The sequence below is a fragment of the Alligator sinensis genome, unplaced genomic scaffold (assembly GCF_000455745.1).
Source record: "Alligator sinensis unplaced genomic scaffold, ASM45574v1 scaffold172_1, whole genome shotgun sequence".
Lineage (NCBI taxonomy): Eukaryota > Metazoa > Chordata > Crocodylia > Alligatoridae > Alligator > Alligator sinensis.
In genome coordinates, this window is record NW_005842168.1 from 1704479 (window position 1) to 1731007 (window position 26529).

The 26529-nt window shown below is 47.2% G+C and overlaps 1 long non-coding RNA gene across 1 annotated transcript; it reads left to right on the forward strand.

Moving 5' to 3' along the window:
• The first annotated feature begins 115 nt into the window (after window positions 1-115).
• On the forward strand, window positions 116-24598 carry LOC112550630. Its single transcript, XR_003094556.1, has 3 exons — window positions 116-310; window positions 16400-16568; window positions 24528-24598. It is a non-coding gene; the product is annotated as an uncharacterized LOC112550630 (long non-coding RNA).
• Window positions 24599-26529: the final 1931 nt, after the last annotated feature.

Consider the following 26529-nt stretch of genomic DNA (forward strand, 5'->3'; position numbering starts at 1 on the left):
AAGCTTCCACTCTCTACTCACTTTCCTTACCCACCCCTTTTGCATCACTGTCAGCTGCTGAAAGGTTGGTGACTCAGCCTATACCTGCTTTTCCACTGCCTCTTCTCTTCCTTTAAAGGGGAGGTTTTGCCTGAGAAAAAGTAGCCCCTGAACAAGAAGGGGGGGAAGAAAAAAAAAAAAATCTTCAGCTAGCTGAGTCATGATTGCTTCTGCAAGGCCATTCAGCCTATGAAGTGAGCAAAATGGTAGGTGCAGCATGTGAGAAACAGGAGGGATTTGAATAGCTCTTCTGCCCTGGAGTTGGGAAGCAGTAAGTACTTGTTTGGTTTATATATAGATGTGCCTTACATAAGGCTCTGGCAGGGAACCACAGAGCTCTTTGTTTAAACAGGGGAGTCCTATCCCTTTCCTGCGAGCAGGCCTGTTAGCCTTGTGATGTCTGGTGCCCTGCTGTAGTGTATCCGGAGGGCTCGCCTGTCCTCTGAGCAGCAGCAGTGATGGGGATGAGAGGACCTTTCCCCCTCTGCCAGCTGCCAGAAGCGATACCTCCATGTCGGTGGTCTCAAAGCAAGCCGTGTCCCATGTAGCACAAAGCTCCTCTGAGTCCTGTTGCATGTTTCCTGTTATAATAAAGAAGAACTGGGAGGGGGGAAGGGACCCTTGCTCTCTCACTGTCCCCACATCTGCTCATGTTTGCCTAAACACTTCTGTCATCCTCTCTGTTGTGATAGTTGAGCACTGTCCAAGCACCAAGGGACTGTGCCAGACACCATCCCTTCGAGATAAGGGAAAGTTAGCCCAGTCTCAGGACTGGGGAAAGGGGCTCAGCAGTTCGTCCATGGTCACACTGGAAGATCTGTGGCACAGCTATTATTGCAAGGCAAGCCTCTCTGTTTTGGGATGAGTCCATGCTGCAATTGAAAGGGGTGACTAGCTCATGGAGACCTACCTGAGCTAGCCTGGGTAGTAGTAGCATAGTAGGCATGGGGCATGTGGTCTGCAAAACTTGACCAGGGCCCTGGGTAAATATTCAGCTCACCAGTGAGAGCTGGACTCGCTGTTGCTATTGTGTTGTTGGTACAGGAACTAGCTAGTTTAAAGGTAGCTTGAGTCTATCCGGGCTGCAGGCAGGCTGTTGGATCTTGGATGTTTGTGAGGACATGCTGTTGACCCTATGCTCTCACCTGAGAGCGCTGCTGCTCTTGCTGCATTGACTCCCTGCCTGATATTATCCCTGAAGCTCTCTTATTTTAAGCACAGTTAGAACAATTCCTTGGGCTCCCCTCTCTTTGGATTGAACTGCTGGTTTGACATTGCACCAGCACTGCTAGGTGGGAAATCCCTATTGCCTGTCTACTTGTTTCTGTGGATCTTTGTACTTCTTGGTTTTGGCCAGGAAGGGAGGCACTAAGATCTCTTGTTTTCTTCAGCCTTCCTCCTCCTTGGACCTTTTGCCCATGATACTTCTGTTGTGTCCTTTGCCATCTGTTCCAGGAGCCTGTTGAGACCTGGTGCCTCACCCTCATCCCTGCCTAGACTGGGATCATAAGCCTGCTCTGCTCTGTTTAACAAGTAATCATCTAGTGCAGACTCTCTGACCTGTGTAGACCAAGTATGAGCCTGTGCCCTATGAGCTGGGTAGCAGGATTTGCTAGTTGATCCAAACTGGAAGTAGTGAGTGTGAAGTGCACATGGACCTATTTAAGTTGCTGCAAACATGGCTCCCAGAACACTGCTGACGCAGGGATTCAGCAATGCGATTTGAGACTTGTTATCCAGCAAGCTTCTGGTACTGGCCTCTCCAGGTTAGATGTGGGGTGGCTAACCTGTGGCACAAGTAGCCCAGACAGCCTCTGTCTGTGGCATGCGGTAGATGGGGGCAGGGAGCCTAAAGGAGAGCAGCAGATTGGACAGAGGAAGGGAACTGAAATAGTGCTCCAGGGACGTTAACTTGTGGGATGCCTGCCAAAAAAGTTGGCTTCCTACTGTTCTAGACTTATATAGTATACAAGCTACCAGCTGACCCAGGACTATGGCCTTGACTTCTAGTGGACTCCAGGGAGGCAGGCAGGCAGGTCCAAATCTGCAATTGCTTTCAACCCCATATGGAAGACTGGAAGTTAAATTGGCTGCATAGGCTACAGTCTCTCAAAAACAAGTGAAATATTTCCTGAGACTAACCAGACCGATGCGAAGAAGGTGGCAAAGCTGTTGGTTTCCCAACTCTTAAGATTGATCTGTTGATATGGAAGGGAGTGGCTTCACGTGAGCCTCTTAAGGGATGTTGCCACAGGTAGGAACGTGGTGGGGTCTGGAAAGAGCTGCTTTCTTATCTAAAGAAAGGCTAATGCATATAGTTCCTGAGGTATTATAAGGACGGTGGAGGTAGTGTGTGACTGAGACCCTGGACCTGTCTACACTGGATACTGATACCATGTCCCACCCCTTTTCTGTGGGTCAAGTGCTGAGTGGTGCTGGACCTTCCTGGAGCTGCTATAATGCTCACACCTGAGGCTGCAAACCTGAGAGTGGGCTCACTTAGGGGGAAGGGGTGCCAACAAGTGGGTAGATCACACTCTTTTTCAGCACTTGGAAGGTGACAGGATCTACTTTCTCAGGGGTGCTCCTAGTAGGGCCTCATGCAGGGTAGTGCATGTTCTGCGGGGGTCCTGCTTGTCATCTCTTCGCTTCTTTTTTAACATATGATTATGGACTCTAAGCCATGTTATCAATTAGCTGGCAATCTCCCCTCTACCTCTCTCAGGGCAGTGTATTGGCACCCATTAGGTCTGGGCATTTCCCTGGTAAACTAGATTGATAAAAGCTTTAAAAAGGGGGTGGAAAAAACCTTGCTAGAACTCTAACAGCTGGAGTTAAAAACCTCCCTAGGTTCCTGTGTAGAGGGAGCCTGACTTTTAATCATATCCTAACTGTGATAAGGAAGTTCCTGTCTCTTCACACTTGCCTGCCTTTGTCTGGAAAATCACTTAATTTTTTTTTTCTGTAGTAGCTGTGCGTGTTGCTAAATTGTCCCAACTAGCCCTTAAATGATGCCCTCGGAACTGCCTCATTGATGTCTTATCCCTTCTTTAATGGGAAGATTTTATTTTTCCCCCTGTGTTTCTTTCTTCAGTTTTTTTGTTTCCTATCAGGTTTCTAAAGCTAGTCAGAAAACAACAAGACCTTTCTAACGTAGCTATTTTCCCTCCCACCCCCTTCTTTATTCCCCATCACTTCCTGAATCAGACCTAACAGGCTTTGACCATGGGTTCTCCTCATCCTGCCAAATACCTGGCTAAAAAATTGGTCTAATTTCTTCAGACCCCAAGCTCTTGCTGCTTTAAAGCGCTGTAGAAAGGTATACATGCATGCAAGATCTTGCTTCAGCCCAGCATATTTTACCAGAACATCACTTGGAAAGTTCCCTGCAGCCCAAGTGCATCACTGAATTCGGCAAATATTTCTCCTTCCTCTTTTTTGGTTCTAGATTTCACCTTCCCGTTCCGCTTTACTTGCATCTTTTTTTTTTTTTTTTTTTTTTGTCTGGCTTAAATCCTCTGTGCTAGTTTCTCCCAAGGTCAGAGGTGATAGGATGGATTCAGAGCTCTATAGCTTCTCCAGAAGGAAGAAGTCTAGTCTAAGCCACAAGTCCATTGGCAGGAATTTCACATTTAAATCCCTTGTGGTGGTAGACCCCTCTATTTGTTCCACCTCACCAACTGAAGGAGGGTACTGCTGCCTGGCAGCTGGCATGCGAGGATGTCCTTGCACTTTCAGAGGGCTGCCCCAGTCCATTCAGCAGCTGGTGCCCTCCAAGAATATGCTTCATACTCTGGCACAACAGCTGTAGTAGAGCCCATGCTGCAATCCCACCAGAACTACAGGGATTCAGTCACTCCTTGAAGGCTCTGTTCAAAGCTCCTGTGAAGCCCTGTATTTGGTAGGGCAGGAAGAGATGAACACAAACTTCTCACTAAATATCTGACGGTAAAACGGTTGATCTGAGATCTTGGTCAAATGCAGCCTCTTTGACTGCTGGGAGTCTCTAGCTAATTCATCAAAGCCCAGATTTTTTTTTTTTTTTAAGGAACGTTTTTTGTGTTCCAAGTCAAATCAGCCAAAATCCATTCCAATTCCGTGAGTCATTCAAGAACCAAATGTGGCCCTACTACCGGCAAACATCCTCCACCTCCAGCTGGTGCTTCAGATGCTTCCAAATCCTTTGGCGGGCATCCTACGTACAGGCCCAAGCCTGGAAGCTTGGGGTTTGGATGCCCCCAAGTTTGGCTTGCCCTCAATTGTATGGTTGCAGGAGCAAGCTAGGGAGGAGCCTCCCGTTTCCATAAAGTCGACGTGTAGCCGAGATCCTCCCACTGGAAGCTAGTTAGTGGGAAGCTAACTATGAGGCTTTCATAGGGAGTCCTGTCTGCAAGCAGACAAGGGTGCAACCCTCCATTACACAGTGCCATTTTAATTGCATTACCCCGGTCAGGGTATTTTCCCCGCCACCATCGTGGTCATGGTATTTCCCCTGCCACGTAAGCCCAGATTGTCCCCTGCATGTGAAGCATGTCCAAAGCCAGCAGTTGGCAACAAGGAATAACACACCAGCACAGAGCAATCCTAGGAAACTTAGGCCTGGACTGTGAGCCCCACCTGGCCTCGTGCTCCCTCGCCAGATCTCTGTGTGACTGATTGAATGGATGGTGCTGGGGGAAAGGGACCTAGAGAAGAGTTGATTTTCATCTCCTAACTCATCCTGTTTTAACTGTACCTGTGATTGGGATTGGTCTGATCTAGAGATTTTGGAAGCAATGGCGCTCTGCCCTGGTGGAGCAGCAACAGATGGGAGCAGTTTGCTGACCCATCAGCCTCACACTCACAGAAAAGGGGTGGACAGGCTTATTCTGGAGCTTCCTGACTGGGGCTGCTGGGAGAACACCGCACCCTTTTTGCAGCAGCTTTCAAGGCTTGGAAACATGGGCTTTTATTCTTAGTGAGATGGATGAAGACACAACCTTTTACATGGAGTTGTGCTGGAGCATCTCTCTCAAGTCTGAGCTTATTTTTATGTTTCTCAGTCTCCATCTCCAACATATGTTTTTATGTTATCAGTCTTCATCTCTGATCCAAAGTGACCAGGCAGCCCTGGGGGGGAAAAAACTTGCTTTTCTGACAGATCTGCCAAAACTCCTCTGTATCCATGTCTTGCCTTGGTTTGGATGTAACTTCTTGGGCTGCAATATTGGGACCAGTTCTTCCTCCAGCCTTTGGAGCAGGGCTGTGGCAACCAGTATCTTTCATGAAATGCTTCCACCTTTCCCACTTTAAATGAAACCTCTCTCTCTTGTCTATTCTCCATCCTGACGCTTGATGTTGACACTCTGCCTGCTCGAGAGTTGCTGACCCAGCACTCTCAGCATGGCTCTCTCTATTGTGCCTCCGCATCAAGTGCATTATAATCTCATAAAAGGTGACCTAACACAGAAATGGCACTGCAAAACCCCAGCGGGGCAAGGGGACCTGTGGCTTAGCAGAAATACATTTCTGGAATTCACCCAGCAGCAGAACCAGACTGGACCCAGGTGTCCCAAGGCCTAGTCTCTATCCACTGAACACGTGCCTCCAGTCCAGAGCCTGGAAATGGTGATGCTAAAGTCGTGGGGGAACATAGGCCTGGGATAAACCTCCTAGTTATGGAGTCCAGTCCTCCTCACCCCATGCAGGGCCTGCATTGGAGAGTCCCTTGTTTCAGTATAAACTTCTTCAGTGCATCTTTCATGATGTGGCTAAATGGGCTGTCCATGGGTGTGCAGTCAGCCAGCCTTAGCTGTGTGCTTTGTGGGCTCTGCAAAGGTGACTGATAGCATGCAGTGGAGAAAAATTCAGTCCAGCCCAGCTCTCAGCAGAGCATCCACTGGTACCTCTTCTCAGCAAGGGCTTTTCCAGGCCAAACTTTACCTTTCCTTTCCCCACATATAAACAGCTTCTCAGTAGCACTAAAAACATCACTGTCTCCCTCCCCCCCGCAAAAAAAAAAAAATTCTTAGCCATTTTTTGAAAGAAGGCTGAACAAAAACGAAAGTCCCCTTCAAATAGAAACCAAGCCCGTGAAACTATTAATGCGAAAGTGAAAGCACTGCAAAGTACAGGGTCCTTTGGAAGCCAAGGGTGTGAACTGGAATGGGCTTGTTTGGCAGGGTAGATTTGTACCTCCTAGACTGACTAATATAGCACAAGCTTTCATTGGCTGAAGCTCACTGCATCAGATGCTGTGAAAGGATGTGACCTGTATAAGGAGGAGAGAGAAATTTGAATAACAAAAGGTGGGAGGGGGGCAGTGCTGGGAGAGGCAAACAAGCAAGCAGTAATCCAGGGGTGGGCAAAATACAGCTGGTGGGCTGGAGCAAGCCAGCCAATTGATTTGTATCTGACCTCTGGCTGCCCCTGGGGTGCTCTGCCTGCTCTCTCCCAGGGAAGCCTGCACCCCGCACCCACCGACATCACTGCCCCATCCAGTGCATACAGTTTCCAGGCGGGGCTGCCTTTAGCCCACTTGGCTGGCTGGGGTGAACTACAACTGCTTCTGCACCGCACCGCCTGGGTGAGCTCTGCTGCACGTGTCCCCTGATCCGACTCCCAGGACCTAGCGCATGGGCAGTCCCCTCCCCCCCCCCCCCCCACCACCCCCCCAACATGCACACACCTTCCCTGCCCCCCTCACAATATACAAGAGTAAGACTTTTTATTTTGAGCAATTATGTGGTCGTTTCTATATATGTTACTCAGAAAAACATAAACCAGGATAAATTTATAAATTAGGTTATAGTAGATATTTGGTTTTTAGTATATGCTTTGTTTTTCAATCTATAACTTGTTAAAATAATATCTTCTGAAAGATTTTGTGAGGCCCTCGACAGCTCACCAAAACTCAGTAATTGGCCCTCCCACCGAAGTAGTTGCCCACCCCTGCAATAATCTTATAGGAACAAAGGAGTCATGAAAACTAATCCGGGTAATGGGATAAGAATCCATGGTCCCTGGTTAAACTATATTTAGCCCAATCTGTGGTTGACTTCTTGTTCCCTAGTTTCCCAGTCAAATCAGTTTTTAAAGGTTTGCCACCCTTAGGCTGGCAGTGAAGTATCTAGGGAGGTTAAAGTGTTTGTCACAGGCCTGTTTGTCTTTCTGCAGCTGACATCAGATTGGTGTGTGTTCATTTTGTCACATGAGGATCACCCATTCTGTCCAGTGCAGACAGACAGCAGAGGCACAATGTGAGTAGGTGATAGTATATATCCGGGCATGGCCGCTGTGGTCACTTGATGCACAAATGGTGTATTAGGAGTTCTGCAAAATGTGACACTGGCAATCCTGATCATACTATGGACCGCATAACAATGCTCTGCCTCTATGCAAACTTAATGGTGACATTGCAGAGATACATTCCCTTTCCTCAAGGGCATTAGACTGGTTTAACTAACCTTAAACTGGACTTATAATTGTTGCTTCAAGTCATCCATATGAAAGAAGAAGAAGAATGGCATATATGACTTTACGGGACTTTCAAGTGAATGAACCTCAGATTATCACTGGATTGAATACCACTGATTTCATAATGTGGTCTGAATCGATGCTGGGGCACAGAAGACACGTGGGTCCGTGGAAGGGCCTTGTGTCTTGGTGAGACTGGAAGTTACGTAGTCTATTGCTTGAGATGCTGTCTGAGGTTGGGGAGCTGTCTGTAGTATATGTGTATGTGCTCTACTTGCAGCAGTGACTACTGCTGAAATAACTGCCAGTGCAGAAAGTTTAGTTACAAAGGAATTGAGATTAAAAAAGAATGGGTGGCATTCCTTCCATCTCTGTATTAAAGAATAAAAGTATTGAAGAATGGTTGAGATTACATGGTGGTACTGGAACATTAGACCAGGTGCACGTGCACCCTCCATAGCCATTTCCATCCTGCAGTGGTTGCGTGCACATCAAAGCATGACTGGTATGGTGAATAGGAATGAGATGGCTGTCTGAGTGACTTCCACGGCACCTCTTCCACAGTCAAAGGAAGGTGCTAGGAAGTACCACAGTGAAGCACGATGCAACTGCTCCACTTTTTCCTCCTGCCCTGTGCATACACACGTATGCAAAAGAGCAGCTGTGGGATGTACTATTAAACTCATTGTTTTGGGCACCTTCATCATTGTGTGGGGATAAGGTGGTCTCATTGGACCTTGGATAAGGTGGTCTCATTGCACCTTGTCGGGGTGTTGTACAGGCAGACCAGGCAGGTTGGGCTCCGTAGCCCAGTCCTGTGAGAGTACAGATGTGGCCTGTGAGAGTACAGACAGTACAGTCTAGGAAATGTGCTTCCCTGCAGCATGCTGGCCTTCTCCGGAGGGTATGTGCTTGCAGTGAGACAGGTACCCTAACAGTATTTTATTTATAGGTACCTCTCTGGTACTCCAGGTATGCCAGCACCTCCCAAACATGAATGAATCCTCCTAACACCTCTGCACTGTACAAATCGCTTCAAACTTCTCACCCTGCACCAACCCTTCCACCCTTGTTCTTGTGGTTCTCCTTGTGCCAGGCTCTGAGGCCCGGAGCTCTGGTCTGACATTGCCCAGCACCGTTTGTCTGCCACTGGCATGAAATGCAGCTTGAAAGAGTCAGATGCATACATTTCTTCCAAAGACCTATGAAAAGTACCTTGGTTTAAGCTGTTTAATTTCCACCCCCTCCCTCCTTTAATTGAAACAGTAGCTCTTTGTCACAGCGGTCAGATCAGCTGTGATTTATTGGTACGCAGGAAGCTAACCCAGCAGGGGACTCGGGGTGTCACTGCCTTACTGAGAGCATCTGAATGGCGGGGAGGGGAGAAACACTGTGGGCTGCTGCAAGTGCTATTCTCGAGAGCAGGGCAGAGCTGGCTTTCTCTAGAGATAAGGCCTTTGCTGGGGGATTTGTGGGAGCAAGTTCTTCATGTTGACTGCTTCGCTGCTCACACGGACGGTGCAGCAAACCTAGGTTTCGTTTCTTATGTAGCATCTTCCCTACAATGCTTCACAGCCACCAACATATTCCAGAGACCGTGTCTGGAGCAACACTTCTTTTGTTGCTTGCAGAAGCTTTGTCCAGTGTTGTTTGATCCTAGCACCATTTGCTCTCCAAATATTTCACATTTCGACCTGCAACTCCAGTTTGGAGGGTGACTGGTTTTGAAGTGCATGATGGTATGTTAGCGGTTGTGTCCCCTACAGATAGGATGAGGCACCAGATTTTGGATCCAGAGCAATGTGCTCTCTGCATCAGGGGGTGTTCAGATTTGGGATAGACCAGTTTGTGTAATCGATGCTACGAGCCAGGCTAATGCTAGCTGTTCTGTGATTGTTCCCATGAACCTTCAGCTTGCTTTGTCTGTGTGCATTGCTTAGTTTTATTTATAGACATGTAACAGGCTGGTAATGAGGCTGTCCAAAATCCCCCTGGCAGTGCATGATGATGCAGCTGGGAAAGGGTTAAGTGGGTTACACTGAATCTGAGACTGTGGGGTTTGTTTTTTTTTGAGGGGGGGGGGGGTGAAGATCTAGGGTGTGGCTGTGTCCCAAGAGAGGAACACAGATTGCACAGATTTGCACAGCAGATTTGAACTGATCTTTCCTCCAGTTAAAGCCAGATTCTCAGAAAAGAGGTGACTTTTTTGGGGAGGGGAGTAGGGGAGGGAGTTCACAGTCCATCTGGCACAGGGTGCTGAGGGTGCAGCATGCCTAACAGTGGTATTTAAGCATGTTGAAAACCTTGGGCTCCTTGCACTCCTGTGCCCATGTTCCACGGGGATTCTAATGAATATGTTTACTGGCAGGAGTGTTTGTGCAGAGCGAATGCAATATTAATAACTCTGGAGACTTGCACCATAAACCCGATCTAAGAGTTATGCGCATCTAAACGGGAAGCAGAAACGCATCACATGACTGTGTCCAATCAAAGCAGTTTAAACTCTGAATGTCAAGTAACTCCAAGCGGCTGAGCAGTGGACACGTAGAACCAGCATTATTTTAACAGAGTGGTTCTAAACCATCGGAAAGCTGCCCGCCACGCAGATGAGCTGTGTTAGCCTGAAGTGGGGCAGAAGGTAGGGCAGAGGGGCAACTTCCCGACTTAACTAGTTCAGAGAGGATTAGTAGGCAGTGGCCTATGGAAACTTGTCTGTCTGAACCAGTCGATATCTAAGGGGCCATCCTACCTTGCCTTTTTCCCCTTCCAAAATGTATTCATTGTTGTTCATGGGCTACTTGCTTCCAGAGCAAAGGTGAAGATTGCTTCTAGTTGACATGAAGACTATCACTTGCATTTTCAAAGGTGGCAGCGTCCCTCCATACACTTGAAGTAATTCAGCAGGTCTTACTTAAAACTGGGGTCCTCCATTTTGCAGACAAGATTGGGGCAACATAGCTTTAAAACTTGGCCAGGGTTAGTGCAGTCACCTATCCTAATACTTGTGTCTAAGTAAAATTTGAACCGGGGCCTCCTGTTTTATTAGCTCTTCCTTAGAAGTCAAATGGTCTAACTGAGTGTAATAAGAACGACCAATATGAAAAGAAATAGCCTAAGGTTAGGTGTCTGCTTGCCCCGCACCACCCCTTCCCACTCCATGCCATTCTTCACACTTTTCTCTGGGTAAGTGGCCAGGCTTTCAAATGTGCAGACAGCTCCCAGTGAACTCAAGGACTGCTTTCCCACAGACTTGTCCATCTCTCCTTTTATCCAAAAGCTATTAAAACAATTACACAGTGTTCAAGCCAGGTTAACATCAAAGGTTGTTGTAACAACAGAAAGGGGAGGGGGTGGTGGAAGAAGGGAGACCAATACAAGCCAAGAAGTAACACAGTAAATGGTAGCATAGATGTACCATGATATTATCAACCTACCAGTTGTAGATAAAAGGTGCTAAGTGGTTTGCCTAGGGTCACTGAGTGGGTGAGACTCCAGAAAGGAATCCCTGTCTCTGAGTCTCCTTCTGTAATTCCTACATTATGCTTTTCAAAAAACCATCCTTTGGACCTTTTTTAAAAAAAACCAGAATCTTTTCCCCCCCTCCTATCGTCCCTTTAGCAAAACTTAAAGCAACTTGATAGCTGGGTACTACATGAGTGAGGACTGAGGGTGCTCAATAGTCCTAGACATCAGACATTAATGTAGATCCTATTTGAATAATGTGCTTTTCAAGGAGCCGTTCTTGGGAGCTGATAGTCTTTTCCAGAGGGTGTGGTGGGAGGGGAACTGGAGATGTTTAGCATTTACAGGTACCAGCCTCTCTAGTGCTCAGAGACTTAAACTGCCTGGTGCTGACCAGATTTCACACCTATTGGTCCTGCGAGACTCTGGGAAATCCAGGAAATGGCCCAGCCTGCCTCTAGACAGTTAGTCACTAGCTCATCTGCCTGGACCCCAGAAAGGCTGACACCTGGGGAAATGCAACATTTTTTCCACCTGAAGCAGAAGAGGTTTGGTTTGGGTCATGCTTTTGGGGAAGTTCACAGTCTGTTCCTGCTCGGCTCACCAGAAAGCCACAGGCTCTTGTGGGCTAAGATCGAGCGGAGGAAGCATCTGAAGTCCCAGGCTTGAGAGTCTGGGATGGAGGATGCTTGCCTGTAGTTTCTAGGGGCTTCTGAACCCCAAGACCTGCATATAGGACGTCTGCCAGTGGATTTGGGTGTATCTGAAGCGCCAGGGGGAGAGGCTGGGATGGAGGATGCTCGCCGATTGTAGCACCATACATGGTGTTTAGGACGACTGAGTTCTACCTGCTTAATCCACATGGTTTTTGGAACGACTGAGTTCTGCTCAATCGATATGATTTGGCTAATTTGAACTGGAACACAAAATATGTTATCAAAACAACCCCCAAAACTGGCTGCTTTGCTTGCCTTGGCTCTGTGACTTGTCTTTGCTGGTGAGGGAGCCGTGTTGGTCTCTGTCTTGTGTGGAACGTGCTTGGACAAGTTGCTGGCTGGGAAAGTATCTTCCAGGCCTCTGAAGTAGGGCCCTGCCTGTGTTCATAAACAGTTTGCAAACACCTCTTCAGCTGAGTAAGACCATATGAATCCCTTTGATTCCAAACGCCTCCCTCGCTGCAGCGGGGAGGGAGGAGAGGCGGAGGAGTGAGCGTGAAGCTGGGAGCCAGGTTCCCCATTGCACTGCCCAATGATGAAATATTAATCTAACAAAGCAAAGGTACGAGCTTTGCGCTTGCCTGTGAGGGCAAATGAGGTGCGATAATGCCTTGAGTTGCTACAGCTTCTCTGGCTGGGAAAGATGCCAGATTGCTTCCCAAACTGCATACAAGCAATTCAAAAACTGCTGCTCCCACTGGTGGGATGGAAAGGAAGGGAGATGAAGTGTAATCTGGATTTAAAACGTGGCCAGGAGGATGCTGGGGCTGATCCTCTGAGTCCTTCAGCTTTAGAAGTGGCACAGATCTCAGATGGCCACTAGTCAAGGTTGGCTTCAGCTTTGTACTTGTCCTATAAGGAAGCAGCTTGCCATGCGTGCTCACGTGCAGGGACTGTCTTGCTATGCGTGTACAGGGCTTATTACAGGGATGCCTGGGGCCTTGGTAGGGATCTCTTGGTGGTACTCTTGTCTAGATTTCAATCATGCCCTATATTTAAAAATCCAGTAACCCTTTCTCTGCAGATTATCCAGCAGTGAAAATTAGAGCAGGATACCCAAGAAGAAAAGATCTACCAGCAGTTGTGGATGGCTGTGTGGAGTAGAGGGAACCAGACTGGTCTGAGTACATCAGAGCATCAGCGCAGGCCAGGCAGAAAGCAGCCTGTACCAATAGCCCAAGGGCTGTGTTGTGCCAGGGGCTGTTCTTCATTGCAGAACTGGTTTTCTCCTGTCAGATGGGGAAGGAAGTATCCTTACCTCTCAGCTGGGGAGCAGAGGTGCAGGCAGGAAGATGATACGAGTTGTCAAAGGTGGCATCGGCATCCTGTGTTACAGCTGGGTTTGGTCTGCGAACTCGCATTCTCTGGGAGAGCACCCTTCCTTAGTGGCAAAGCTGGGAGTTAGACTGCAGCAACTCCCAAGTTCCCTGCCTTCCTGGAGACCACGCTCCCTCTGTATAAAGCACCGACTCTGGGCCCCGAGCCAGAAAGCAGCTCCTGTGCCTCTTCCGCTGGGACATCGTTCCTCTTGGACTCTCCCACCAGCCTGCCTGGGAGTGGTTCCAAAAGGACAGCGCTGCTGATGTCAGGAGATGGATGTTGGCTGGCCTTGCTCTGGGAGTTGTGGTTTTTGGAGGGTCCAGTGCTCGGAGCAGCTGGAACAGGATGTGCTGGAGAGCATTTCTTCCTGGCAGAGCGGTGGGGGAGGTGTCTGGCCGAGGGCTTGTATTTTAGGTGGAATGGCAAAAGAGGCTGAGCTGCTACAAGGAGGCTTCTTGCTGTGTGAGCGGGAGAGAATTGGGTTGGATTTGCCTGAGGTCATATGTGAGTCATTGCACTCGGGAGTCTCCTGATTATCATATCAGTGAAACTTGGTGTGTCTCTGTCTGATGTCTGATAACCATCTTGCTGGCGCTGGCAGAGAAGCCGTTGCCCAAGCCATCCCCAATTACCTGGAAGCTGAATGAACTGGCTTGAACAGGAGGCTGGGAGAACTATTTGAATGGCATCTTTTAAATAGCTTCTAAGGAAAGTGAGTTTTAGTCATGGATGCTTCCTTATTGAGCAGACACCAAACTGAATGTGGCGGGCGAGGGGGATGCCTTGTATGGAGCCCGTGGTACCCGGCACTGACCCTACTCTTCGCGTTATGTCTACATCTTGAGGTCCCAACTGAAATCAGGGTCTCATTGTACCAAGTCGAGTCCCTGCCCCAAAGAGCTGACAGTCTTCATAAAAAAAGACAAAAAGACAAAGAGTGGAAGATGGTAGTTGTGGAAGGGAGGTGAACCTGGTCCCACCACAAGTAAGTACTAGGTTCAGGGCTGTCGGGGGCTCTACCCACTGGCCCTTGCTGCTTCCCAAGACCTGCATCTGACTCTTAGGGAACCGAAACTTGTGGTAGCAGATGTAAGTCAAGCTGCAGGTCTGGCCTGGGATCTTGGCTGTGGAGTCTCGGTATCTACCTTCTACGCCTCACTTAAGTTTCCTGAAAGAGGGCTCTGTGGATCTGAACAACAGGATTCCCCTCTGCAGGTAGCGATTTGTAAGGGGAGGGGAAGGACAGCATATTGCAGCTTGCATTAGACCGGGGAAGACTACCTGCTACTGCATGGTACTTCTCTCCGCCTGGTACTCCTCACAGAATTAATCTATAGCACGTTGCACACTGCTTCTTGTAACAGCGGGACACAAGCCTGTGGCAATATAACCATGGAACGGCTTGGCTAGTTTTCCAGGCTCCCGGGGAGTGAGTTCCTGTAAGGCACTTGATCTGTCTGGGAGCTTCTTCAAAACATTCTTGTGAGCTCCGTAAGGCCGTTTTGCAACTGCTTGAGACTGCGGGTCTCTTCTGGACCACGAGGACATTCTTTCGCTCCACTGCGGGCTCTGAGGATCTTTGCTATCCAAAGGACTTTGGTGAAAATGAGCGAGCCTATGCAGGAACGAGAGGGGAGGGGCAACCCTGGGGTGGCAGGCAATGGAAGGCAGGGCTGTGGCTTTGCCTAGCCAAGGGAAAAGGAAACCTGTTACCACAAATGTTGTTCTTTCTTAGCACGAGTGTCCCTGTCCTAGAGGGTTTGGTGGTACTTTAATCGCAACCAGCGTGCTCTTAAACACGATGCTTCCTTTAAAGAGAGTTGCCCTACACCCGTCCTGCCCTTCGCCAGGTCGGCAGCTGAATGAGCGGAGTCCCCCATTCATTCCTGCCTGTGCTGTCCTGGACTGCATCCCTAAGAGCATCTCCAGGGGCTCCTTGGGTCAGGCTTGGCTGTTCTCTGCCACAAGGCAGGACTAGGCTGAGGCATCTCTCCTTTTGTGCTGCATCCCTGAGTGTGTCCCCTGTATAGTTCCAGGAAGGAGGAAAATGTCACGTCATCCCCTTCTTCCCCAAAAATCCTGCTCTCGGTCCCTCTCTCTTGGCTCCCGTTCTGGTAAGTCAGATTCTGAGGAAGGGGAAGCCACGTGTCTTTGGGGGCCCTCTGCCTATGGTTGTGGAGGGAAATTTTGAACATTTTCCCTGTGAGTTTGCATTGCTCTTCCTAGAAACAAGATGCCCCTTTTAAAGGGCAAAGCATTTGCCCAGTCATCTCTGAGTCACTTCTGCGGGTCAGCCCTGAAGAAATTGGCTGCCTGAGGCTTTCCCTTCCATCAATCTTGCTCTGAATAAGGGTGGAGGGGGTGGAGAGCTCTCATACCACTGGGCCCTATCTGTGTTAGCGTCTTCGCCACAGTGCCCTGGTAGAGCTGCATCTGTGGGGGAGAGGTTTGAAAATTCCCAGGGCAGATATGCAGGAAGATCAAAAGCTTACCAGGAAAACCAAGAGAAGATGCAGTTGCGTTCTGACTGTATAAAGATGACTCTGGTTGCTTCCTGTGTGAAACAGCATCTGCTCGCAGCAATGACAAATAGTGCTTTTGCTCCTTTTCGCACTGCGCGCTTCATCAAGCTATGGGAGAGCGAGCCAGGTGTCATTTGGGCTGGACTCTGCAGTTGAGGCTGAAATAGCAGTTGTTGGAGGTGCCCAGGTTCTACCCCCTCTTTTGCTCGTGCAACTCTTCTGCAAAATCTATGAGGTCATACAGTGCGGCGAGACCTGTCTTTGCCCCGCAAGCCCCCCTTTGTCGATGGGAGTGGGGATCTTTCTGTGCTTCACGCTGACCAAACCTGGCAAATCACTGACCTGACTAGTTTTTGTCCTATGACATGTTCCTGTGTCCTGTACTTCTAACCAGAAAAGGGTAATAACTTTGCATTTTAGGAATAAGTTCTCCCACCCTTTCTGCATCTGGGTATGTGAGCAGAAGCGCACTGCTGTACAGAGAGCAAATTCCTCCACTGGATGAACAGATTTAAAAACAAACAACTCGCCTTGCCCCCGAGACCTGCACTAGAACAAGACTAAATGCATTGGCTGTTCCTGCGGACAAAGGTTACTTGGGAATAAAAGCAAAGGGATGACCCCTGGTTTGGATTATATTATGCTAAACTTTTTTTCGCACCCTCCCTCCTAAGGATGATCCATCACCATTACAATGATGCCCAGCTGTTTGCTGGAGGTACCATACTAAGCTATGATGGCTTTTGCAGTATTACTAGTCCCAAGCCTTCAAAAAGCACGAGTCTGGTTCAAACCGATGACTGTTGTCTGTCTCCTGGTGTTTGAGTAATTCCCACCAACATAGCCAGAATCTCCCCTTTTTTTTTTTTTTTTCTTAATCCACAGGAAAAAGCGCTGGAAGGATCTCAAGAGGTCACTTAATCCAACCGCCTGCACAAGGCAGGATCATGCTGGACCAAACCATCCCACACAACTGTTTGTCCAACCTGGACTTATATTTGCAATGATGGCTATTCCACAACCGCGCTAGGGAATCTGGAATCTCTTCTGAAATGTAATTACCTTCACAGTTCGATAGTTATTCCTAATATGTAATGTGAATTATGATGTGGGGAAAAAAAAATTGGCACTGGGGGCTTTAAACAAAATGCAGTGTATCTTGAATTGTGATAACATCAGGAGAGTTGATACCATAACTGGCTGCTTATGTGAGACAGGACATCTAGGAAGGAGAAATGAAATGCAAAATGGGAAATGATTGGCTGGGCTGCAGTACAGCAGGGAGTCTGAGGGTTACAGTGGATTATAGTGAGTCATTAATATAATATTGTAACAAAAAGCTGACTGCATAGTGGGATATGCAAGTCACAAGAAGTGAGACATGTGAAGAAAGGTAATATCAGTAACATACACGCAGGTAGGCTGTTCTGAATTCCTCTCTCAGGATTTGTTTCCACTGGGGTAAATAAAAAATACTACTTTCTTACAAAAGATGTCTGAACATGAGCTAGAAAATCTCTGGTCATAGACTTGGAAAAGTCATTCATCATTCCCAAACTGTGACTCTATTGGGTCAATATACTTGGTGCCAGAAGGTTTAAGGTGACACAACTATGGAAGTCCTCCCAGAACCGGTGGAGACCAGACCCGACCCTGAGGGGTTCACTCAAATCGGAAAAGGGGAAGGGAAGCAGTGCTGCTAGTCCTGTAACTGTGAAGTGCAACCTGATGATTTTAGGCAAAAACCAATCTCTGCTTTGTGTACCTTGGTATTTCTGAAATGCAAACTATAGGTCAGACGTGCAGCCTGCTCCACCCAAGGATCTGAGAAGTGCTTGGCAAATGCTGACATTTGCCTCACCCCTGTGTTGCTGCAAGCTTTTCTCTGCCTAAACCAAAGGCATGGTCAAGTGACTTGCCCCAGGTAACCAAAGTTTGCCAGAGTTGGAAGTGGAGCACCCTGCTTTCATATTTGGGCAGCCGTGCTACCTTCTTCACACTGTCTGATTGGGCAAGCATCTCTGAAGGCTGCTTACAGACCCATGGCTAATGCTACCTGTTAACCCTTTTCTTGTTCCAAAAAATTGGAAAGGACTTTAACATGCACCTGGTTGTTGTTTGCTTTTTTTTTTTAAGCCTGCTTTTGTCACTAACCTTTGATGTAAAGGGTCATAAGTCCAGGCCCCTTTGTCTGGGATTTGCCTGTCCCTTCCTTCCCCCCCACAATCACAAGCCAGTCCACCTCTGATCAGGAATGTCGTTATACTTGTTACCTCCTGAACATTTGGTGTAAGAACCACTTTGGGTTTGGATTCATACATTTTCCCCCCCACCTTTTCCTGAACCCCAAATGCCTGCAGGAAGTGAAATGACTGGTCCATATTCCTTGTCTGAGCTAACTGCAGTGACAGCAGAAAGGTGGAAAGTTAATTTATACTTCTAAAATAAGCTCACATCTCTCCTCAACACTGGCCCAAAATCATTTCTAAGTCTGGCCCTGGTAGGGGATAGAGATCCATGTAATCTCCAACTTTTTGTGGCACTTCACATCTGGGTTTGGGATCTGAATGCAGTAGTTTGTGCCTGCCTCCCCTTGATCAATGGTGTGTGAATGGTCAGCAGAGCTGCTATGGGGGCAGTGCGCTCTTTCATGGTCACAGCTCAGAGGAATGCACTCCTACTCTAGGACTCTCGTCTCTTGGGGTTGGATATGAAAGAGCTTGTAAAAATACTTCACTGGAGAGGAAGTGACAGGGGCGGTGGCAGTGGTGGCAGGATTCTGGCAGCTTTGTGTGATTTACCAATATTTATTCCAGTAATGCTGAAGGACCAGCTAAGAATAGGGCCCCATGGCTGTAGGCACTCTGCAGTCGTAGACGCTCCCTGGCGCTTATAATCAAACTAGACAAGGGAGTTGGAGGGTGGAAGAAAAAGGTACAATGCACAATCGGTGAACTGTGCAATGGGAGTGAACACTGCTTTCCATGAGTGACCAGAGGCATATTCCAGCTGGCCTGTAGGCAGCTTGTTTTCCAAGGAGTCCCCTGGTGACATTGGACTCTTCGAGTGTGGCATATAAACAGATCCAAAATATTTGATGTTTGTCCCAAACTATCATCATCACGATGACTGAATGCACTCTTTCTACCCAGGGAATGGGATTATGGTAGATTTTTCTGTAGATTTCAAGGTATTGCAGACCATTGATGGGTAACGGAGTTGGTTGGTTGATGGATTGGCTGTTGTTCAATCAGCCAAGCCATCAGTACTGCAAATGCTTAAATTGCATGAGAACCTGGTCTTTTAAGCCATTTAATTTTGCAGGCCCAAACGTTCACCAAAAGTTTGGTCCATCGTCCATGGTTTTGGGTGCTCATCTGGGGCATTAATCTGCCTATTAATGCTCATGTGGCTTTGAGCAAACACCCCCTTGGCCATGCGGTGATCCCAGAAGGTTTCAATCTTACTGGAGTTGGAATTTTACTACTGAGGAAAATAGTAAAACTATTGGGTGTAGGAATGATGCTGGATGGGGAGAACACAAAGTAGATCTTGCTGTGTCCACAAGGGTAGTCAATTAACAGCTCCTGCTTTTGTTGCTGTGGTCCTCTTTGCATGTGAGATGCAGGGAAGCCAGAGTGTGTGTGCGAATGTGTGGGGGAAGTAGGGGTGGGAACAAGGTTTAATTTAAAAAGACCTGCAGAAAGGAGGTTAGCTCTGCCTGTATGTGGACATAAGATCCACCATACAAATGGTGTCTAACCATTTCCCTTGAGGCGCTTTATGACCTGCAGTTTACAGTAAAATTATGAAGGGAAGTCGTTGGAGTGCAGAAAGTCATCTTGGATTCTCAGCAGAAATGAGATCTTCGCATCAGCCATCAGTGTTAGATGCAGGTTGTCGCCCACGTTTTCCTAGTTCTGGCAGGTTGGGCTCTATGCTACTTTAACCCTTGCAATTAGGCTACTATAGTACTGAAATCCCCTTGGATTTCCAGGAAGGAGGTTGGGTGGGGAGGAGAGATGGAGCAGAAGACGGGGAACAGTTCTAACCCCAGAGCTGGAGTGATGCGAACTACAACCCTGATCCACTTGTTCCAGCCGTGAACAAGGGGTAACAATATAAAAGTCCTTCTGTTCTCCTAATGGTCCCTGCAAGCTTGGTTGTGCCCACATTTGGCTAGCAAAAGTTTGCATCTAGGCCATTATCTCCACTCTGGCTTCATGGGAGGTGGAGCCATGAGGTCTCTAGGTTTTCCTTTCTTATCTGCTCAGGGTAACTTTAAATAATTGCCCAGCTGACAGGTCAGTGACCCATTTCTGGCCATGTCGAACGGTATTCAAGATCTCCTCAGCCTCAGGACGTCTCAAGAGGGCTCCATGCAGAGATTCTTTGTTGAACACCCGGGACAGTGCAGGGCTGCCATTGGGGATAAGCTACAGTGCTGAAATAGTCCTTTCACAAGGTCAGTGGTAGGTTTTCTCTCTCCTCCCCAAACTGTTCCTGCCAATCTTTCTATAGCCCAATCTCAGGGCCCAAATGACATGACCTGATGTAACTGGTGACTCTAAATATATCCCATGGGCTTTGTCAGTTCCAATTTGAATTAACATTTGGCAATCTATCACTTCCTTGCCCAGGCCAGCAGAATGATTGTCTCTTTTGAGGAGCGTTCTCATCCCTAGCACGAAGCGCACGCCTTGTTGGGTACCCTGCTGTCTGTTTCTTCTCCCCGCACCTGTGGATGTGGACATCCATCAGTAATCTCACTCAGCACCTCTTACAAATGGGCTTCTTCAGGGAGCACCTTGTTCTTCTCCAGCGGTGCAGCACTACCTACCTACTCGAGTCATTAGTCAACCTTGACTATTATATTCCCCAGATAACTGAGGCCAGCCTAGATGTATCCTTCAATAATTAAGGTGCCTATAATAGTGAGATTGGGGAGCTGTGTTTATGAATATGTCAAACCAGCAGATTGGGTACTGCAGTTTTCTTGACCATGGTTTTCTAAAAAAGAGGGAATTAATTTTTTTTTTTTTTTTTTATGTGCACAATTACTAATAAGTTAAGTAGTGGATCTCCTAGTTGCAGTTTTCGTGATAAGAGACAATGGGTTCATGGAGACTTCACGCAGCCTCCTAGACTTCACAAACCATAGCAATAGTACTTCCAGATAAGGCTGTCTTTTGGTGCCTGAAGGCCAGAAATGGATGTGTGGAGACTGGTGGAAAGTTACTGACCCCTGAAATGGGCTTGGATTCCTTTTTGAGAACACTGGACCCCAACGGACCAGTATAAATGGATCAGGTTGAATCTCTGCCGTGTCCTCTCTAGGGTACGCTGGTCAGTTTGGGTGTGTTATCACCTGGGGGTCACCTCCAGGCACTGTTCTTCCACCCCTCGCTCAATTGTTCTTTCCCTGGACAGCTGTTCGGAGGGTAGTTCTTTCACACCAGTGCTTGTGGCTAAGCTGGGTCTTTCAGCGTAGGAGTCACTTGTCTTTTCTGGTGTAAAGTTAGAACATACGTCCCTGCTTCTCTGAAGGCAGTGATTCTCAACCAGGGGGATGGGGTACCCTGGGGTGCTGCAAAGAGATGAGTCAGGTGTTAGGAGATAAGCAGCTAAACTAAGGAGATAAGTGCAGGCTCAGGCTGGTCTCTGCCTAAATGATCCTCCATTTCCACTGCCATGCTCCTCTGCAAAGAAGCAAGCACTGCAATGTATAAATTACAGTAAGTTTTGTGGGGGGGTTTTTTAAACTGCGTGCCACTCAACTCACAAAAGTTATGTAGGGTTGCCTTGAATCCAGAGAGGGGTACCTCAAGTGCAAACAGGTTGAGAACCAGTGCCCTAAGGAAACCGTCACGCGTATTGGGGCTTGGACAGCTCATCTAAGGTTTATAGTAGAGACAGGTTTGGACTCTCAAGTTTTTTGTGGGGATCCTGGCAACAAAAACAACAGAAAAATTGCCATGCTGCCTGATTTGCTGTCCATAAGAGACTTCCACTACCTGTCTGGATGAATACAGCTGTAAGAATGGTATGAGACTGAAGACCCTCTGACAACAGCCAGGCTGTTTAACCCTTCACATGTTGGGCTACAGTAGAATTTAGATATTTTGACTCTTGTTGCCCTGTCCTAACCAGCCATGTTCTCCTAGTAAGTTTAAAGGCACAGGACCCTTTGTTCTGGAGGCTTCAAACCTGAGATTACTCTTACCTGAATCCGGCAAGTATCCAACCCTTGAAGAGTGAAACACCTACCTGCATGTATTACAATTCTTTAGCCTGTGTGAGCATACACTGCTATGCAAACCTTCCATACAACATACCTGCTTCTGGGAAAACCCTCTAGCATGCAGGGCAGCTGTCAAGGTTAGTCAATTTATAGGCCTACCAAGTCTTTAATATTAAAACCTGTATATCTGTCAACTGCTCCATCACTGTGAGACAGTGATGATCTTTGCTAAGAGGGAGTAAGCGCTCCTGAGATTATTGTTGAGATTAATGTTACATATAGCACCTGAGGACAGGAGCTTTCCAGCCATCAATGAGGCGTTATTTCTGTCTTTAGTATGCAGCAAGACAATGTGATGGAAAGATCTCCCTATGATTCTGGTCTGCCCAGAGGTGTAGCAAGTTCTTTGAGCACCCAGGGGATATGGGGTATGCCAACCACTGTAGACTGGGGGTCTGGGGAGCACATGAGCGAGGGGAAGAAAATGCTTACCTTCCTTGGCTACTACTGCCTTGTTCACTCCACTTATGGTAAAGACTCCTTGGGGAGTGATTCTGGTGCCCCCACATAGTTGGCACCTGGTGCCCTGCTCACCCCATCCTAGTTACACCACTGAGTTTACCAATTAGAGTGATTTCCCTGGCAGAAGAGGTGGGGAGAGAGCCTCATAGCTTAGCCAGGTTAAGCTCATAGCTTAGCCTGCTCTGATCATCTAGACCTGGGTTGTGTTGAAGCTTCCTGGAGGGGCTGATATAGACTTGTCCTGTGTATCTCTCAACTCAGCGTTCCTTCAGGTGGCATGCACCTCTTGCTCATCAGTGCCAAGCAGTAGAGCGGACTTGTTTTTGGATCAACTGGACATCAATTTGTAGGGCTTCAACTTCTGTAAGGCACCCACTGAATCACTGCTCAGAGTCTCTTTCTTCCTCCAGAACACCTAGGTCTGGCACCCGGTACATTTGTAAAATGATCGTGTTTTACGGAAACGGCTGGTTAATTTCTGCTGTCTGGACTGCAAGTTCTACAATGGAGAATCTTTGTTCTCCTGGATTTTTTTTTTTGACTTCATAGAGGGCATGAAAGCTTAGATATTACTGCCCTGATCACTGCATTTTAGGTGTACAGCGACTATTACAGATTAGTTTTTATGCATTTTCAATTTTGTATGAGAATTGTGTACGTGTTATTTCCTTGATCAGTAAAATGGCCATTCCTAATAGACGCTGCCGCTCTGAGACGCCTTGTCTGATTGCAAACTCTGACACCCAACTTCGCTTTGCTCTTCTGGTGCGAGTCATCGCTATGAGGGTAAATGAGATTGGGCTTGCAGGAAGGAAAACGAGGTCCCAGTTGGCTAACTGGACCCATTTAATCTCTCTCCGTGGAAATAAATGGCAAGAATCATTTTGGTGGGATCAGCAGCCCTCTGAAGAACTGTGATACACAAGTTTCAAGTTAGCAACTAAGCTTATTGGCTTGGAGAGGGTTAAAAGTTTCAGCCCCTGAGCTAGGTCTTCACAAAGATAGGCAGAAGAGCACTCAAACCAAGATGTACCTGAATGACATAGTTTAGGGGCCCCGTGGGACATCTCAAATATCCCTTCTCCATTGCTGTTACATTTTACCATCTTACTATGCTCTGCTCTGTGGCTATGTATTGGAGAGACCAGTGGACAAATGCTACTTCTCAATGGCATTCCTATCTATGTCCCTTGCTCAGTTGATTGTCTAGTGGTTTCCCTAGCCACAGTGTCATTGGGTTTTATGTTTTTTATGTTTAATCTCTCCCCTGTCCTCTTTCGGAGGGAGATCATGGAGAGAGCTCTTCATGTGGGTTGGCTCAGGTGGGAAAGCTGACAATAGAAGCCCAGTGCATTGTATCAGGTTAGCACACAGAGTTAAATGCTTTGGATGTCTACGTTTAACTCCCACTGCTGTTAAGTGGAATTGTGAGCATACCACTGAGACTTCCCCTCCCCCCCCCCAAAAAAAATCTAACCACCCTGCAATTAAGAAGTCATTTGCATTCACCTTTTCAGTGGTGCTTTCACCTTTGGGAAGGTATACAGCACATCTGGGTTGTGTTTTTTTGTCTTGGATTTCTAATCCGATGTTTAAATTTCCATTATTATTATTATTTTGCTTTTAATAGGAATTACTCAGCCCAGTTACCAGGAAGAAAATATATTCTTGGTTCTGTGAGATTTCTTCACATCAGTGGCAGTGGAGAACACACTCTGCATGGATTGCATTTAAATGAAGTCATTGCAAGGAACCATTCCAGACAGTGTCTGGAGAGGCTGAAACCTACCTGATTTCTAAATGCCTGGCATCTTTCATCCATGTTAAGCATGTTCTTTGTCTGTCTTGAATTTAGTGCCTCTGCAAGGTACTGGAATAGCAGGCCAGGTGACTACATTTCTTTATCCTCAGAACAAGCAGCAGCAGGGAATATTCACATTATTCAAACATTGAAGCCTCAACTCCTATCTCAGGGCAACTGCTGTTGACTAAAGATGGGTCCAGTTCCATGACTGGTCACTTTAGGCTTCTCCGCTGAGCTTGGTTTTGTATTTGGAGATGGCTGTGATACGGACACCAGTTCCTTACTTACAGACCATTGACCAGACTTGAGTGAGCAGTAGCTAGGAGTTGTTGCCAACCCAACTGGATTTCACCAGGGCCTAAAGTTTCTGTATCTCGCTGTCAATCCCTAGCGTGTTCCTGCTGTCCTACATTTAACTATAGCATGTCTTCATTTTGCCTGTTTAGATGCTTGCAGACCTTCAGACCTGGGCCAGACCATATCTTATTTGTAACACCCGTAGAGCCAATTGGAGGTGCTTTTCAGATGCTCCATCTACCGCAATCCTCTACTTTGCAGTGGCTGCTGATATCGTTCCATTGCACTGTGGTAAATGACCAATGCGTTGTATTAACGTCATGTTTAAGACTCCAAATAAGTGTCTTTAAAGATCTGGGCTGAAATGCTCAAACCCGTCTTAAGAGATTTGGATGGTGGTGTCTTATAATTTCAGCCGAGGTGATTGCTTTTAACGAGGGATTCCCACCACCAGGAAGAGAAACTAAGAAAATGTCAAGAACAAATAGGCTTCAGAATGACACCTTGAAGTGTTCCAGCAAGCTGTTACCGGGAAGGAAACCTGAATGCAGCTTGTAAGTCTGGCTGCTAACACAATTCGGCAACAATGCTCTGTAAGTGTTGTTAAGGCACCTTATTACTTCAAATTAACAATTAGACAACTCCCTCTTTCTTGCCTTGCAGATAGCAGTCCTTTCTGACCTGAGAATTTATTATTCTCTGATCATCTCTTCAAATCTCTTGCATAGCATCGCCTAGAGTATTTTGCCCACTATTTCCTGTTCTAAGGTCAGTATTTTCAAGCTGAAACTGGTGTGCCTTTTACAGAAACACCCAGTCTTGATGTAATGATTCTGAGAGCTGGAGGATTGTGATGGTTAATTACCCTCTCCAGGGACAGTTTGGTTTTGGTCTGGGGAATGAGTTGGAACATTAAAGCACAAAACGCAACATGTTTTGGATGCTGCTTCCCCTTTGAATCCTCCTTTTGTTGAGAAGCACTGTTTGTCCTTCTTTTTCGAAATAGAATTTAAAGAGAGAGGAGCCCAGACCCGAGCCCCGGCTTCAATTTCTGACCAGAGTTTTCAGGATGGCCGTTTCAGAGCCACCCAAACTTGGCAGCCTTCAGCTCTGGGGCTGGCTTTTTGACCCCTCTGTTTGGACATGTTCGGTGGGAGCCTGCTCCATCCTGCTTTGCAATTTGACAGCCTGGTTTTGGTTTTGGGGCCACTTTCTCATGCTTTTTTTCCCAAAGAGCAGGAAGGGGTAGTGTGAAGTAAGGAGAATGTGGGTAGTTTTTGGGGTGTTAAATCCACACTAGACTGAAAACCTAGTTTCATTTCTTGGAGCATCTCCTAGGATTTGGAAGGAGATGATTAATTCCAGTCTGCCATGTGCACAGGGACCCTAGCTCACGTTCCCATTAGAGAAAGGGAGCCCAGACCTTTTTGGTTAAGGCTCTGACCCTGCTTTCCCCCCACATTCCTGCTCGTAAGGGGGAAACTGCTCCTAAACTGAATTTTATGAGCAAGTTTGAAGCCCTCGCTATTTCAACGGGGGGCCAAAGAGCCAGCGCAACGCTGTGTGCTCCGCTCCTCTGGCTTCCTGTTTACCACAGCAGCTGCATACACGGCTTCACAAATTTGGTGCCTTTCAGACAAGCCACCAAACGATAACGTAATGATGAAGTATCGAACTCTCCCGACATTGCTGCTGCAACCAGTTTCTGGACCGGGGACCGAGTTAAAGCTCTTCTAAATGTTTCTCTTTCTTTCCCTTGGAAAACATATGGCCCTTGAAGTTCTGGTTGCTTGCAGAAAGAGAATAAGCTTTAGTGTATGAAGGGTTTTTTGTGTTGTGTTTTTTTTTTTTTTTTTATGAAGCACCAAGAGACCCAGCAAGAAAGTAGCAATCTGCTTGCAGATACTGTATGTGCATAATTAATACATTCTCATTATTAATGTATGAACCGGAGAATCGGGGATGTCCCTATTATAAAAATAGTGAGTTGCACACTAAATCTACTGTCTGTTAATGCACAGACCTAGAGGCTTATGTTTAACAAAGGCTAAGTCCCATAAAGCTAAAGAAGGCATCATCCTGGTTGAGGGGAAGTTTCGAATACATTGGATTTCTTTTTCTTTTCTGTTTCCACCCCCCCCCCGCCCTCCC